This window comes from Carassius carassius, chromosome 24 (genome assembly GCF_963082965.1).
Source record: "Carassius carassius chromosome 24, fCarCar2.1, whole genome shotgun sequence".
NCBI lineage: Eukaryota > Metazoa > Chordata > Actinopteri > Cypriniformes > Cyprinidae > Carassius > Carassius carassius.
In genome coordinates, this window is record NC_081778.1 from 30,675,418 (window position 1) to 30,690,332 (window position 14,915).

At 37.3% G+C, this 14,915-nt stretch overlaps 1 protein-coding gene and 1 long non-coding RNA gene across 2 annotated transcripts in view; one reads left to right on the plus strand and one right to left on the minus strand.

Moving 5' to 3' along the window:
• LOC132103430 (igLON family member 5-like) overlaps nt 1-14,915 on the plus strand; it is a 180,429-nt gene that overhangs the window by 132,365 nt on the left and 33,149 nt on the right. The gene's annotated exons all lie outside the window — the stretch shown is intronic.
• On the minus strand, nt 4,536-9,269 carry LOC132103429 (uncharacterized). The gene is made up of 2 exons (XR_009423384.1): nt 5,244-9,269; nt 4,536-4,654 (listed from the first exon to the last, which is right to left on the minus strand). It is a non-coding gene; the product is annotated as an uncharacterized LOC132103429 (long non-coding RNA).

A 14,915-nucleotide genomic window follows, 5' to 3' on the forward strand; every position in this document is an offset into this window, starting at 1 on the left:
ATGTTACACATTTCAGTCGATGAAATGATGAAATAAATTAGTCTGATATTTTACAGCCTCTGCTTTGAGATTGAAATAAACCATGCATTATTTATTAGCACATATTTCTTGTTTGTTTTAAAAAAGTTATTTTATAGTTACTGCAAAACTTTATTTTCCAAGGCTTAGATGTAACACAACACAAATTCATGGCCATGTTTAGAATAACATACTCTAGTCCTGCACATTACCCAGCATGCATTGCATATATGATATAATTGCTGGATAATTTAGCTAAAAGAGTGGAAAATGGGTTTGGGTGAAGTGTTTATGACTGCTTGTTTTGTAAGTGTGACCCTGGAGCACAAAACCAGTCTTAAGTCGCTGGGGTATATTTGTAGTAATAGCCAGAAATACATTTTATGTGTCAAAAATCATTAGGATATTAGGGAAAGATCTTTTGTAAATTTCCTACCATAAATATATCAAAACTTAATTTTTGATTAGTAATATGCATTGCTAAGAATTTATTTGGAAAAATTTAAAGTATTTAGATTTGTTTTTGCACCCTCAGATTCCAGATATTCAAATAGTTGTATCTCGGCCAAATATTGTCTGATCCTTACAAACCACACACAAATGGAAATATTAGTTATTCAGCTTTCAGATGTTGTTTAAATCTCAATTTTTTGAGTTTTTGGTTTTGAGCTCCAGGGTCACATATGGTAGTAGAACTTGAGTGTCATATATTTGTGTTGTAAACAAAATCTGCTTGAATATATTTCTATATAGTATGTTTACACTACAGCATGTAAATTTTTATATGAACATCTGAGTCATTTACTAGATATGCCAAAATAAAGCAAACTGCATTGAACACTGTATCCTGCAGTGCAATGAACTAAACTTGGCCTTCCATTTTCAGTGTGATAAATGAACCGTATTAATTAGATATGTTATTAAACATCTTTATTGACTCAATATTAAATGTCAGACCATTTTATTTCTCCAAATTGAATTAAAAATGCATAAAATGGTGCATAAAACACTAGGAATTGATCACAAGAGCTAGATGAAAGTTTGAGGTCTTTATGCAGATGTGAAGTTCAAATATTATGTGCTCATAAGTCTAACACTTGTAAATACAGCTCATGCGGTTTATGTGTTTGCCTCATTAAACCTTTAATAGATGGGTCTGAAAAATATTAAGCGAATGAATCACTGATTGAATAAATTAACAGTAAAGGTGTTTTAAGCTATTTTGCCACACCCTCTCTCTGCAGAACCCCGCCTCCAAAGACATTTCAGCCAATCCTGAACATACAAAGTTTGCATTCATTTTTTAAATTTTTTTTAAGAGGAACGAAATCATCTACAGGATGTTTATTTCTTTGATTTCTGTCAGATTGCAGCATATTGTGTGCTATTCCATAAAAATGATGAAATCTGCCATCCAGAAAATAAAGTTTTGATCAGAATTTGTTTTTGTTTGTTTGTTTGTTTTTTTCGGTTTCTCATTTGTTGGCATTTTATGTTGTGATTCCACTCAAATGGAAACAAACCATGGAGCTTGTGTCAGAGAGCTTACTAGTGTCACTTTCTCCATTGATAACCGCAATGACAATCCAGCAAAACATGAAAAATGACAAATCAAAGTTCATGAAATACGACTAAATTGCAACTCCTGTTTGACAATTGGACGCGCTTCTTGTTTATTAGAACCATCCTGCTGTGAGCTATTTTATAAAGTGTTTGGCACAAAATCCCATGCACATAATTACACACAATCCATTATTTGTTGTTTGATTTTAGTCATTTGGTTGTTTTAAAGGGGCCATTGAGTGCATTTTTTTTTTTAAATTATGTTTCCTAAGGTTCTGCTTTTTTGTTGTTGTTGTTTTTAAGTGATCATAATTGAGATACATTTTCTACCTTGAATTTAGCCTCTGTTTTGAACGGGGCGTGTCTACTGTGAGACTCAATAGAAACGCCCACTGCTGTGATTGGCTAACAACTTTGCATATGAAATTAGCATTTTATGTGGGACTTTTTTTTTACTTTTACTCTGTTTTTACTATAAACAACCAACCAAGATGAACTAATGGTATAGAGTGTTGATTATAGCATTATGTTCTGAATGACTCCTGATGCATTAATAGTTGCATGGCTGCACCCTCAGTGTACACAGTGTAAACACAGTGTAAATGAGCAGTGGAAACAGTCCTTGACTATAACAGGAGTTTTGGTGAAAATGCTGAAATCAGATCACTGATAGATTCACACTGATCTTGATATGATGGTCCAGCGATTATAAAGAGAAAGATCTTTACTTTCTGTCCATAAAATAATCAAAATATAGAGAGCATAGAGTTTTCACGCTACTAACAGCAGCAGTGTGTAGTTGATCATTCAATTACTGGCTTGGTACACTTATGCATAAACAGCCCTTTTATGAAGTCTTGGGGTTTTTGGGGTGTGCTAGTCAGGCTAGTTGTTTTGAAATGCATTATTTTTCACGTTTTACATTATTGCAGTACCTCTCTTCCCAGTCTGTCTCAAAAATCCTGTTTAGTTCCCGTTTCAATGACGAGCCATTTGTTGTAGTTCTTGAAAAGTGTTTTCTGTTAAAGGGAATATCTCCCTTTGGAGTGGACTTTGAGCTTTGTAACCTTGCAGACCTTTTTAATGCTCAAACAGCAACATTATACACTAACCAAAGTTGAAAAACTGAAAAAGCATATTCATGTTGAGGGGAAATTGTGACATCATTTAAAATCATGGCATTTCAGAAAGGTCCAAAACAATAATACATATTTTATACTGGGGAGTATGTTTTTTATATTGTACAGAAACCTAAATATCAAGAATATTTTGACTCTCCTTTTTAATAGATTTTTGTGCAAATCCCAGACCAGGCTGCGAGACATTGATACGTCTCTCGTCCGAAAGATGGGTGCAGTAGAAATTGTGATCTCCCAATTGCCCAGCCACTCTAAGCCAGGTTCTGAAAGCAGATTAAATGGCTCTCCATCGATCGCTGCCCTTTAATGCGCCTTTGCCTCGAAAGCAAAAACCAAAAATATGCCTCTTGATGGCTGTCTTAGAGGGCCACTTGGCTGAATGGGTGTGCGGGGCTCATCTGAGAAAGTCTGCTCCAGCTAATGCAGTCATCGAGGGAAGCACGCTTGTGTAACTGAGCCGCCGTCGCAACGCCAAGTGTTTCGTCTCATCCATGCAAAACAAAACCGGCAGAAGGCAGAAGCAAACAACAACAACACAAGTGTGTCGTGTGGAAGGCAGCCAGGAAACTCTCACAGCTCAGACAGGCTTCTGGAGTGGCAGCCCTTGTGTTTGAAGTTTTATGGAGAGAATTATGTTGAAGATCAGTGTTGAATGTTCAGGGTTTGAATAAATATTAGCTTTTTAGAGCATTGTTCTACTCTCTTTGACATGATCAGCAGTAAAAAATAAATAAATGGGGTCACGTGATGACGCCGAGCAAGATGGCTGATTAGGTTGAGGGCTGCAGCGCCACGAGATAACATTTTGTGTGAATATATAGGCATCCGCAGTTTATTGCATTGTTTTTTTCCCCCGCAAGTTGCCTTAATAAGCGTCAACCACTTTCGATATGCCAAATCCCCGGAAAAACGAAAATGCGTCTCAACATCAGCAAAGTGCTAGGGCTACCGCTAGCTCAAAAGCTGCCTACGCCTCTCCTGTATCCCCAGCACGTGAAGATGCGGATGAGTCCATCTCGACTGCTAAAATTCACGAGCTTCTTCAAAAACTATCAGATGAGCAAGCTAAACACTTTGCAGATATTCGCAAGGACGTCACAGAAACGAGAAGAGCAGTTGAGGCGATGGAGGGTAAGCTGGCCGACATGCTAACCAGGATAAATAGCGCGGAGGTGCGTCTCGATATGTTAGAGGAGGCGGAGAAGCAGCGCAGCGTCGCCCCCCCGGCTTCTGCTTTGGAGGTTGAAAAATTGAACGCCAAACTAACTGAATACGAGGATCGGGACAGGCGAGTTAATTTACGCATTTATGGGTTTCCGGAACGTGTGGAGGATAAAGATGCTGTATCGTTTTTGAAGGCCACTCTCCCCGAAGTCCTTCATGCTGAATTTCAAGGGGGCTTAGATCTGGAGCGTGCTCACCGGTCGTTTCTACCTGCCAAGCCCGGTGCCCCTCCAAGGCCATTTATCGTGCGGTTCTTGAGGTTTCAACAGAAGGAACGGGTGAGACAACTCGCTAGAGAAATCGGGGATGTCCGTTGGCAGAACAACAAGATAAGCTTCTATCAAGATTTCTCGAAGGCCACGCAGGAGCGAAGACATTCCTTCCTGGAGTGTAAACGCCTGCTTCACTCAGCCAAAATCCCGTTTGGCATCGGCTATCCTGCAGTGCTTTCATTTACAACGCCGGGTGGAGTTAAGCATCGTTTTGAAGATCATAAGAAGGCCTTGATATGCATCAAAAACCTCTAAAATGTTAAGCAGAACAATCATTCTTATCCCCGGCCATTAACGTTAGCGGTGATATTCCTCCCCGTTCTTTATTTTTTATTTTATTTTTATTTGTTACATATAGGCCTACATATATTTTTTTTTTTTTTTTTTTTTTTTTTTTTTTTTTTTTTTTTTTTTTTTTTTTTTTTTTTTTTTTTGAAACTTTAAGACTGATTCGGGCAAGATTATATACAATATATGTCCGTTTTTCCTGTTTTTCCTCTGATGTCCATTTAAACTAGCATTCCGAATTTTATAAAGCTGGAGTTTTTATTTTATTTTATTATTTTTTATTATCAATATTAACTATTTTTGATGTTTGTCTCGCATCACTATCTATAATATACTTCACTGCATGTCTCCCACTTTATTCATTTATTGCCTTTAATATTATTTTTGCAGTGGTATTTTTTATCACAATTTGTAGACTGGGCATATTGGTAACAGTATTTTTTTTTTTTTTTTTTTTTTTTTTTTTTTTTTTTTTTTCCCCTCTCTCTCCTTCTTTGTCTGCCCGAGTTATAAGTCATGTGTGCAGGTTATGTTGGGTAGGGGGTCTGTAGATTTCGTGTCTGTTAACGATATAGCACCGCTGTTAGATGGCGGATGTCTTTAATGTGTTCACACTACTGCTGTTCAGTTGTTTGCTGATGGGTGGCGCTGCTGCCGCACTTGAGTGGTCAGAAAGTTCTCTGAGTTAGTTATCCAGTTGTGGATTTTCAGGAAGGTTCGACAGTTTCAGCTTCCTCACCTTCCTCTTCGGTTTTTTTTTTTTTTTTTTTTTTTTCTTTTTTTTTTTTTTTTTTTTTTTTTTTTTTTTTTTTTTTTTTTTTTTTTTCTTTTTTTTGGGTGTTTCTCTTTTATGGATCCGGTTCTCTCTCGTGCTGTTGTTGGGACAACTCTTTCTTTTTTTTTTTCCTCTTTCTTTGTTTTTCACAAAGCCTTCTAGCATATGACAGCTCTTAACCTTATTTCAGTCAACGCCAGGGGTCTGAACGTTCCGCACAAAAGAACCACTGTACTAGAATTTTTTCGTAAGAAAAATATAGACTTTGCTATGATTCAGGAATCACATTTATTGGGCAAAGATGTGGGTCGATTAGCCAATAAGTTTTATCATTCTATTGCAACTTCATCTGCAGCAACAAAATCTAAAGGGGTAATGGTATTGTGTAAACGTAAACTAAAATTTGATATGATTGACTCTTGGGCAGATGATGCAGGGCGGATAGCTATAGCAAGGATCTGTATGGATGGGAAAAACATTGCACTTATTTCTGCTTATGCCCCTAATGTATTTGATCGTACCTTTTTCCATCTATTAACTAAATCCTTGCTTGATCTTACAGGATTTCACTTAGTTCTTGGGGCTGATTTCAATGCGGTGTGGGACAGCAGCATGGACAGAACAGGCGGCAGCGAGACTAAAGACCAACATCTTGCATCTGAGGCGTTGCGCCACTGGGCATCCGAAACGGGCATGGTCGATATCTGGCGTTTGTTAAACCCTTCTTTAAAAGACTATTCTTTTTACTCAGGGAGACATAAATCCTTTTCGAGACTAGATTTTATCTTTGCCTCAAAAGATTTATTTCAAAATATTCAAAATGCGCATTACATTCCGGTGACCTGGTCTGATCACAAACCCATATGTTGTTCAGTCAAGGTTCGCCCATTTTCCACTAAAGCCCCCAGATGGCGTCTTAATACTTCTTTACTGCGAGATGAGTCTTTCAAAGCTCAGTTTGAAACAAATTTTAGTGAATTTTTGGACTTTAATGTTGGCTCTGTTCTCGATCCAAGGATTCTTTGGGAGGCCATAAAAGGCTTTATAAGGAGTAATACCACTTTATATGCCTCAACACAAAACAAAGCTCATGCAGCTAAATTGGAAGCTTTAGAATTAAAATATACGTCCCTTGATGCTTCCCTGCAACATAATTTTAATGATTACACAGCCCTACAAAAGGAATTGATCAAAAAAGAGATTAACTCTCTTCTGAGGCGTCGTTCAGAATTCCTCATGCACAAAACCAGACAAACTTATTATTTTAACTCCTCAAAACCCAGTCGCTTACTGGCAATGAAACTTCGGACGGATGAGCACTTTGCTGATATCTTTTGCATTAAAGACAAAAATAACACTATACAATGTGACCCAAAGAAAGTAAATGCTGTTTTTGCCTCCTTCTATCAGGAGTTATATAATTCGGAAAATAATTTTGATAAAGATGTCTGCAATAATTTCCTGAAAGATGTTAAACTATCTCATCTCAGTAATGATGACGCCATAAAATTAGATCAACCAATCACATTACAGGAGTGCGAGACAGCTGCTAGGGACATGCGTAAAGGTAGATCACCAGGTCCAGACGGAATACCACCCGAATTTTATCTTACTTTTTGGCCCCAGATTGGCCCGCTTTTACTGGAGATGATTTTATATTCTGTTAGAGAGGGATCATTTTCTAGGGATGTTAATTCTGCATTAATTTCACTGCTTCTTAAAAAAGGAAAGGATCCAGCTGATTGCGCCAGCTACAGGCCTCTTTCGCTTTTAAATGCAGATTTAAAGATTTACGCAAAATTACTGGCCCGTCGGCTTCAAGGCCATATGACAGAACTGGTACATAGTGATCAAACTGGGTTTATAAAGTCTAGACTTGCTACAGATAATGTTAGAAGACTATTACACATTATACATGATGCTCAAGATTTAAATTCCCCTGCTGCTGTCCTTTCACTAGATGCAATGAAGGCCTTTGACCGCCTGGAGTGGCCATTTCTGTGGGCAGTGCTAAAGGTTATGGGGGTTGGTTTGCCGTTTATTAATATGATTAAGGTCCTGTATAAAAACCCAACAGCTGTAGTACTTACGGGCAAAATTAGCTCCTCCCCATTTGCTGTCTTGAGAGGATCAAGACAAGGATGTCCTCTTAGCCCTCTGTTATTCGCCCTTTCTCTTGAGCCACTGGCACAAGCTATCCGTGGTTCTCCCACAATCTCTCCAATTTCCATTAGAGGTACACACCACCATGTTTCACTTTATGCTGATGATATTTTATTGTATATAAATAACCCAGTGCAATGTATCCCACATATTTTGTCTACCTTCGATCTTTATGGCAAGCTCTCTGGCTTCAAAATTAACTGGCAGAAATCAGCTTTACTACCCTTAAATCAGGCAATGTGCAATACTCCCATCCCTGCATCTATTCCAGTTACTAATAACTTCACTTATCTGGGGATAGACATCTATTCCTCCATACAGACAATTATTAAAAACAATTTTTCTAAAACACTTAACAAAGTGGTGGCGGATCTGGACAGGTGGTCTAACCTTCCAAATTCGCTCCGTGGCAGGGTAGCCATAATTAAAATGAATGTTCTGCCCAGAATCAATTTTGTCAGCTCAATGCTCCCCCTTCCCCCACCCCCTAAATATTGGGGCAAATTGCACTCAGCAATAAGTAAATTTCTGTGGCATGGCAAACGACCTCGTATTAAGCTCACCACCATGCAGCGAGAAAGGCAGGCTGGTGGCCTGTCTCTCCCAAATTTTAAGTTCTATGAGTGGGCCTTCACACTTAGACCTCTTCTATCCTGGTTTCACCCTGATGCTCAAGTCTCTTGGCGAACTTTAGAGGAACGGATGATAGCTCCATATTCTTTTACTAATATTTTGTATGCAAAAATCTCACCCCATCAATGCCGTTTGAAATTTGGTCCCATGATTTCATATTTACTTTTGGTATGGAGGAGGGTGGAGAAATTGGCTGGTTGTTTTTCTATCTGGGACCCACACTTTCCAATATTTAACAATGAGAGATTGCTGATTGGCGGTTGTCATATTCGATTTCCTGATTGGGAAAAAAAAAACATTTGTACACTTGGGGATATTTATGGGGAGGCGGGGTTACTTACTTTTCAAAATATTTGCATCAAGCATGGTATACCACGTACCTCCTTTTTCTTTTATTTGCAGTTGAGATCGACTCTAAAAAGCAACGGTGCCCCCTTACAAGCTCCGCTCACATCACATCCAATTCGAAAATTGTTTTACTCTGTCGGGAGCACTAGGGGTTTTGTATCAAGACTCTATTGGCTCTTGCTGCGATATGCTTATAGACCTCTGGCGTTGGACACAGTGTGGAGGAGAGATGTTCCAGATTTGTCACCCGCATTTGATTGGGATAAAGTGTGGATCAATATAGGTTTATCATCCAGAAACCCTGATCACCAGCAAATTCATTATAATTTTGTACATAGGGTTTATTTCACCCCTAGGAAGCTTCATTTAATGAAGGTTATTGACGATCCTACTTGTACTTTCTGTTCTGCTAAAGTGACTGGCAGTTACTTTCACATGTTCTGGGAATGTTCCCCAGTGGCTGAATTTTGGAAGATGATTGCCTTTAACCTCTCTAAGTTGTTTAAGATTAGACTGCCTTGTACGCCTGCTACACTTATTTTGAATGATTTGTCAAAGTTGGGATTGACACTGGACAAGAAAAGAGCATTGTTGGCTGGACTTACAGCTGCTAAAAAACTACTTGCCACACGCTGGAAACCTCCACACTCACTCTGCTTTCGAGCTTGGCTTTTAATGTATTTGGATATTGTTTACTTGGAGTTGTCAATAGCTAGAGTCCACGGTGCCAAAGAGTCAGCAATAGAGGCTTGGCACTCTTTGCTGACCACTCTCCGTGGGCTTTAGATTTAATCTGCGAGTGAGATATGGGGATCGGGATCCAAGGGGCGGGTGGGTTCCACATGGGATTTTATTTATTTTTATTTTATTTTGTTTCTTTTTATTATTATTATCATTATTATTTTTTTTTTCTTTTTTTTTTTTATGTTAATTATGCTTCATTATATATGCTTATGTATAGGCATGTATGTAAATGGATGTATTTATACATTTATATTCTATTTCTGTGAAGCATGTCTGTATGTTTTTCCCTAAAGGAAAAAATAAATAAAAATTTGATAAAAAAAAAAAAAAAATAAATAAATAAGCCACTGTTGTGGAATGTTTGAAATAGCATACTACTACTAGATCCATAGTATAATGTACTCAATATGAACATATATGAATGGCCTGCTACTTAAATGGAACACTATTTTTTATTCGTACTGAATATTGCACACATTTGCAAAAAAAAACAAAATGTTTTAATGCAATGCATTTTGCACTGATAGACATTGAAGAAGGTAGTTCACAACATTTTCCATCATTTTATTTTTTAAAAGGTATTTTCAGTTCCAAATTGCACATTTTGACCAAAAACCTCACATCCTGGTTCTTCATACATACTGAAAAACTGATAGTAGTATAGTAAGAATAATATACTAGTATGCTGTCTTGCAGTCTGATATCACTTAAGGTTAATTTGTCACTTTGGAAATGGAAGATCAAGTCCAATGCATTGAATTATGGGATACAGTATTGCTTGTATTGAACACAATTTTTTTACTGCACATCTGAGCATTTAATGTATGCTGAAATCTGCTTGGTACACACAAGATGCCTCATCATATGCTGCAAAAATAGTTAGATAAGTATGATAGTATGCTGTCCTGTAGTTGAATATGATTTCATATAATTTATGATTCATGTGTCATTTTGGAAATGGAAGGTCAAGTGCAGCATTGCATTGTGGATGCAAAGTGGCACTTTGTGGTTCTTATGCACACTGAAAATTTGCTTAGTATGCCTCATATATATATAAGAGCAGTCTGATATATAAAAGAGCAGTCTGATAGTATGCTGTTCTGCAATTGAAAATCATGTCTAATAACACTTCCAGTTCATTCGCCATACTGGAAATGGAAGGTGAAATCCAGTGCATTGGATTTTGGGAACATAGTATTGCCCTTATTGATCTCTTTTTTTAATGCACATTTTGACAAAAACGGCACACCTTGGTACTGTATGAATACAGAAAATGTGTTAACTATGCACAATATGCATCCTATATACTGCATAAATAGTAAGAATAGTATTATAGTATGCTGTCCTGGGGTTGAAAATCATCAGCCTGATGTCACTTCTGGTTCATTCAACTTTGAAATGGAATGTCAAGTGAAGAGCATTGCATTGTGGGATACAGTGCTGCATGCACTGAGCTAGTATTTATTTATTTTATTTTATTTACTGCATTTTTGCAAATTGAACATTTTGACAGAATTGCACATCTTGGCACTGTATCCATACTGAAAAACTTACTATGCACAGTATGCAGTATACTACATAAATTGTACAGTTTGTATGATAGTATGCTGTCTTGTGGTTGAAAATGATGTCACTTTCAGCGATTTTGTCATATTGTTAATGGAAGGTCAAGTCAAGAATATGGCATTGTGGGTAGCATTGCACACATTGAACTTTTTTCATGTTTTGACAAAAATTGCAGACCTTGGCACTTGCATACAAAAAAAACAAAAAAATGTGCAAACTATACACAGTATGCATCCTAATTACTGCAGAAATAGTCCTAGACTAGTATAACAGTGTGCTGTCCTGTGGTAGAAAATCTGGAAATGGAAGGACAAATGAAGAGCACTGCATTGTGGGATGCTGTATTGCACACAGCATCCTCTGGTCCTGTTTGTGCAGAAATAGTAAGAACAGTATGTTATTATGTTATTCCACCCTCTTTGGTGTTTTAATTCTCTTGCATCTTCATCTCTCTCTCTCTCTCTCTTACCATGGTCTGACAGCATGCCTCTGCCGCTGCTGCTGCTGATCCTCGCCCCTCCCTGAAACCCGAGAGCTCTCGCTCTCCTAAGCAGGTGTTCGTTGATTTCTTCTCCCCGAGGTAATGCGAGTTTTGTTCTTAGCGCCAGTGCCAAATTAAACTGACAGAGCAGACTCCTGGGTAGCAGCCCACATAACCTCCCCCGCCCCACGCCCCCTGGCCCGCTCACATTTCCCCATCTCTCCTCCTTAAGGACCTTGCCAGATGCCCAGAGCAGGGCAATTGCGCCCACGTTCTCTCCCCCGTGACATGGCACAGGGGGCCGCCCCAGACATGCACGCTGCAGCATGCATTCAGTATGAGCGTGCCATGCTCTGCATCAGTGTCAGGTAGATAATTCTGAAAGAAAGTTTCATTTATCAATGTCAAAGACATTTGGTTTGTTTGTTTGGTTAGTTCAGCTGAGACAGGAAGTGATGCGGAGCCTGATGTAACGACCAAGAGCTGAGGACTCTGAATCTGTCAACATGAAATCAAAATGGAATTTAACTACTTTCTATCTATCTATCTATCTATCTATCTATCTATCTATCTATCTATCTATCCGGAGTCATTAATAATCTTGTTCCATTATGACACACCACAGCGCTTAAGCATATAAAAATTAAACAAAACGCCAATGAGATCTAAATGCCAGCACGAGCATGAATTTGCAATGCGTTTTCAGCACTTTGGCTGGAGAAAAGAAACTCTCTTCTATTTGCTCCTCTGGCCTTGTCTGTCGGCCGGAGCGTGTGAAGTTTTCTGTGAATCTGGTAGCAGTTTAACTGCTGTATTGATCTCGGACTGCTTTGGGTTTTGGGCTTTTATCCAAGATAGAAGTGGGGTAAAACTGACAGGTCTTGGGGGATGTGGACCTCTGCGCTGACAGCTGGAAGGTTCGATGGTAAAGATCTCTGCTGGAGTTTATCGAGCTGATTTCGGTCTCTCTGTCTCGTGGTGGGGCTGTGTATCGATGTATATGTGGAGAGGGAATTGCATCCGGAGAGCTGAGCAGTATGCAGACATTATGTGAACAAAAGACATCCGCGTCAGGGATCATAACACTGCATTACGTGTCGTGGAGACTGAGTGTTTGGGAGTAAAGATCAGTGTTTACCGAGTGGTGGGTTTACTCACCATATAGGCTGGTAGACTACACGTGTAATCAATACAATAGCGTGTGTAAAATTAGGTACAAAATCCCTTAATCTGTTTGCAAACTAAGTCAAATCAGTATCTCACGACACCAGCTTAGTCAATAGGCGATGTGAACTAAGAGGAATTAATGATCCGTTTAAACAAATTCAGTCCATGAGCCAATTCCTGCCTCTTTTGCATACAAGTTCCCTTAGATCAGCATGTATTGCTGTTTTTGCTGGTTCATGCTGAGCTGTGCTGGTATAGGTGGTCACTAGCTGGTCAGCCATGGTAGTTTCTTTTGAACTTTCTGTTTATCAAAGAATCCTGAAAAATATGAAGCAGCACAACTGTTTTCAGCATTGACTGATAATAATCAGAAATGTTTCTTGAGTAGCAAATCAGTCTTTTAGAAGTAGGAGTAATGTTGAAAATGCAGTTTTGATCACAGCAATAAATTACATTTTACAACATATTCATATATAAAACAGTTATTTAAAATAATGATAATAATATTTCATAATATAACTGCTTTACTGTATTTTTTATTAAATAAATGCAGCCTTGAAAAGAAAGGAAATTAAAAAACCCACATTTTTCAATGGTGTCTATAGTAAATTCAGCACTGGATATTTATTAAATATTCTTCTGCATATTTTAAGATTTAGAATATCATCTAGCACTACTTTAAATAAATAGTAAAATATTATAACCAAACCAAATGATTATGAGAATGTGATTATATTTTCAGCATGAAGCATGTTATATATCTATTCCTCTAGCAGATTTAGGAATTTTTATTTTTTATATGCTTATCATTATCATTTCGTTATGCTTAAATTTCACTTTTAGCACAAAAATTTTGTGTGAATTTGTTCGATTTTTCTAAGGTCTATTGACTGTTTTTATGTATAATGTCTTCCAGTTATTGACCTTAACATGAGGAACAGATACAACATGTTTCACTGATAATCTTCTGCTCTGCTGTAAGTAATGATGGTAAGGTAACCAACCAGACATACTGTTTTTTTGTTTGTTTTTTTTTCATCAAGGAAGCTCACATTTCCCTTATTGCATGTGAAATTCAGAGCGATCCGTCTTGTTCCTGAGTAAATGGTGACCAGGTGGTTGAAGTCAGTGCACCGCGGTGCTGTGCATGTGACAGGTGGCCAAAGGGCAGGTATAAAGCCACGATCTGAACTGGGCTGAGAGCGGAGGGAGGCGCATACAGGGGCTTCACACGGCCCAGCCGGAGTTAATGCAATCAGACGTGGAAAAAACGGATCTATCTGCCAGTTAATGTTTAATCCACTCCAGCCTCAGGCTTCAGCCATCCGATAATTTTGGACTGCCTTTCTTCATCATCAAGGTGTCAGAAGGAAGAGCCTCTGTAAATATTTAATTGGTTGCGGTATGACACCCACTTCTTTTTTCATCCATTGTCTTTTTAGCAATTTTTTGCTGTGGTCTTTTGCCACATTGACTGTAATATTGCAATTCAGTGGAGGAGAAATAAACAAAACAATGAAACTGTTCAAATTAATAATTTAATAATAATAAAATAACTAAAAATGAAAAAATAATGAACATATTAGGTAATGTACTTTCATTTGTAAAGTTATTTGTTCAGATATTTTAACATGCATTAAATACTTTATGTCTCATTATATATTGGATGGTTCACTAAATAGATATTTCCACTTGGTATTTTAAATATTAATAAAATAAAAACAAATACAAAATATTCAGAGGAGTTAAATTAATTTCATATTTGTAAAGTTATTTATGTTTTAATATACATTCATATGCTATATGTTCTCTTTTGGATAATTCACAAAATAGATATTTCCATGTGTCTTTATAATTATTTATACAAATAAAAATAAAAAATCTCATAAAAATGAGATGAAGAACTTTTTATCTTTAAAGTTAGTTGCTTATTTATTTATTTTAATAGAAATTTGCATATACATATGTATATATATATATATATATATATATATATATATATATATGGTTGATTCACGAAATAGATATTTCCATGTGGTTTTTAAATGGGTATAAAATAAAAACAAACGACGTGACGAATGCTACATACATTGCATTTATTTATTTATTTTAATCGAATTTTATATGATGCCCTGACCAGATATATCCTCATGTTTATGTATGTATATATGTGTCTGTTTCTCATGTTAAGGTCAATAACTGATAAAAGGAAGACATTATTTATACAGTACAAACAGACCTTTTTCAAAAGAAAGCACTGAAACATCAAATAAATCGTTTGTGTGCTAAAAGTGACATTTAAGCATGACGGAATGATAATGATAAGCATATAACTGAATCATGATGCACTTTGCATTTGTAACTGTATTTTTTTTTTGTTTATTGTTTCCTCTAGATCCTCATCATTCGTGATGGTTTGGCTTTCAAAGGTTTCCGTGTATATATGATGATCAAGGCCAGTGAGCAATAGATGTGCAGTACAAAGGCGCAGCAGTTCTCCGCCGTCGAACTCCAGCTCGCTTTTGTTAATAACT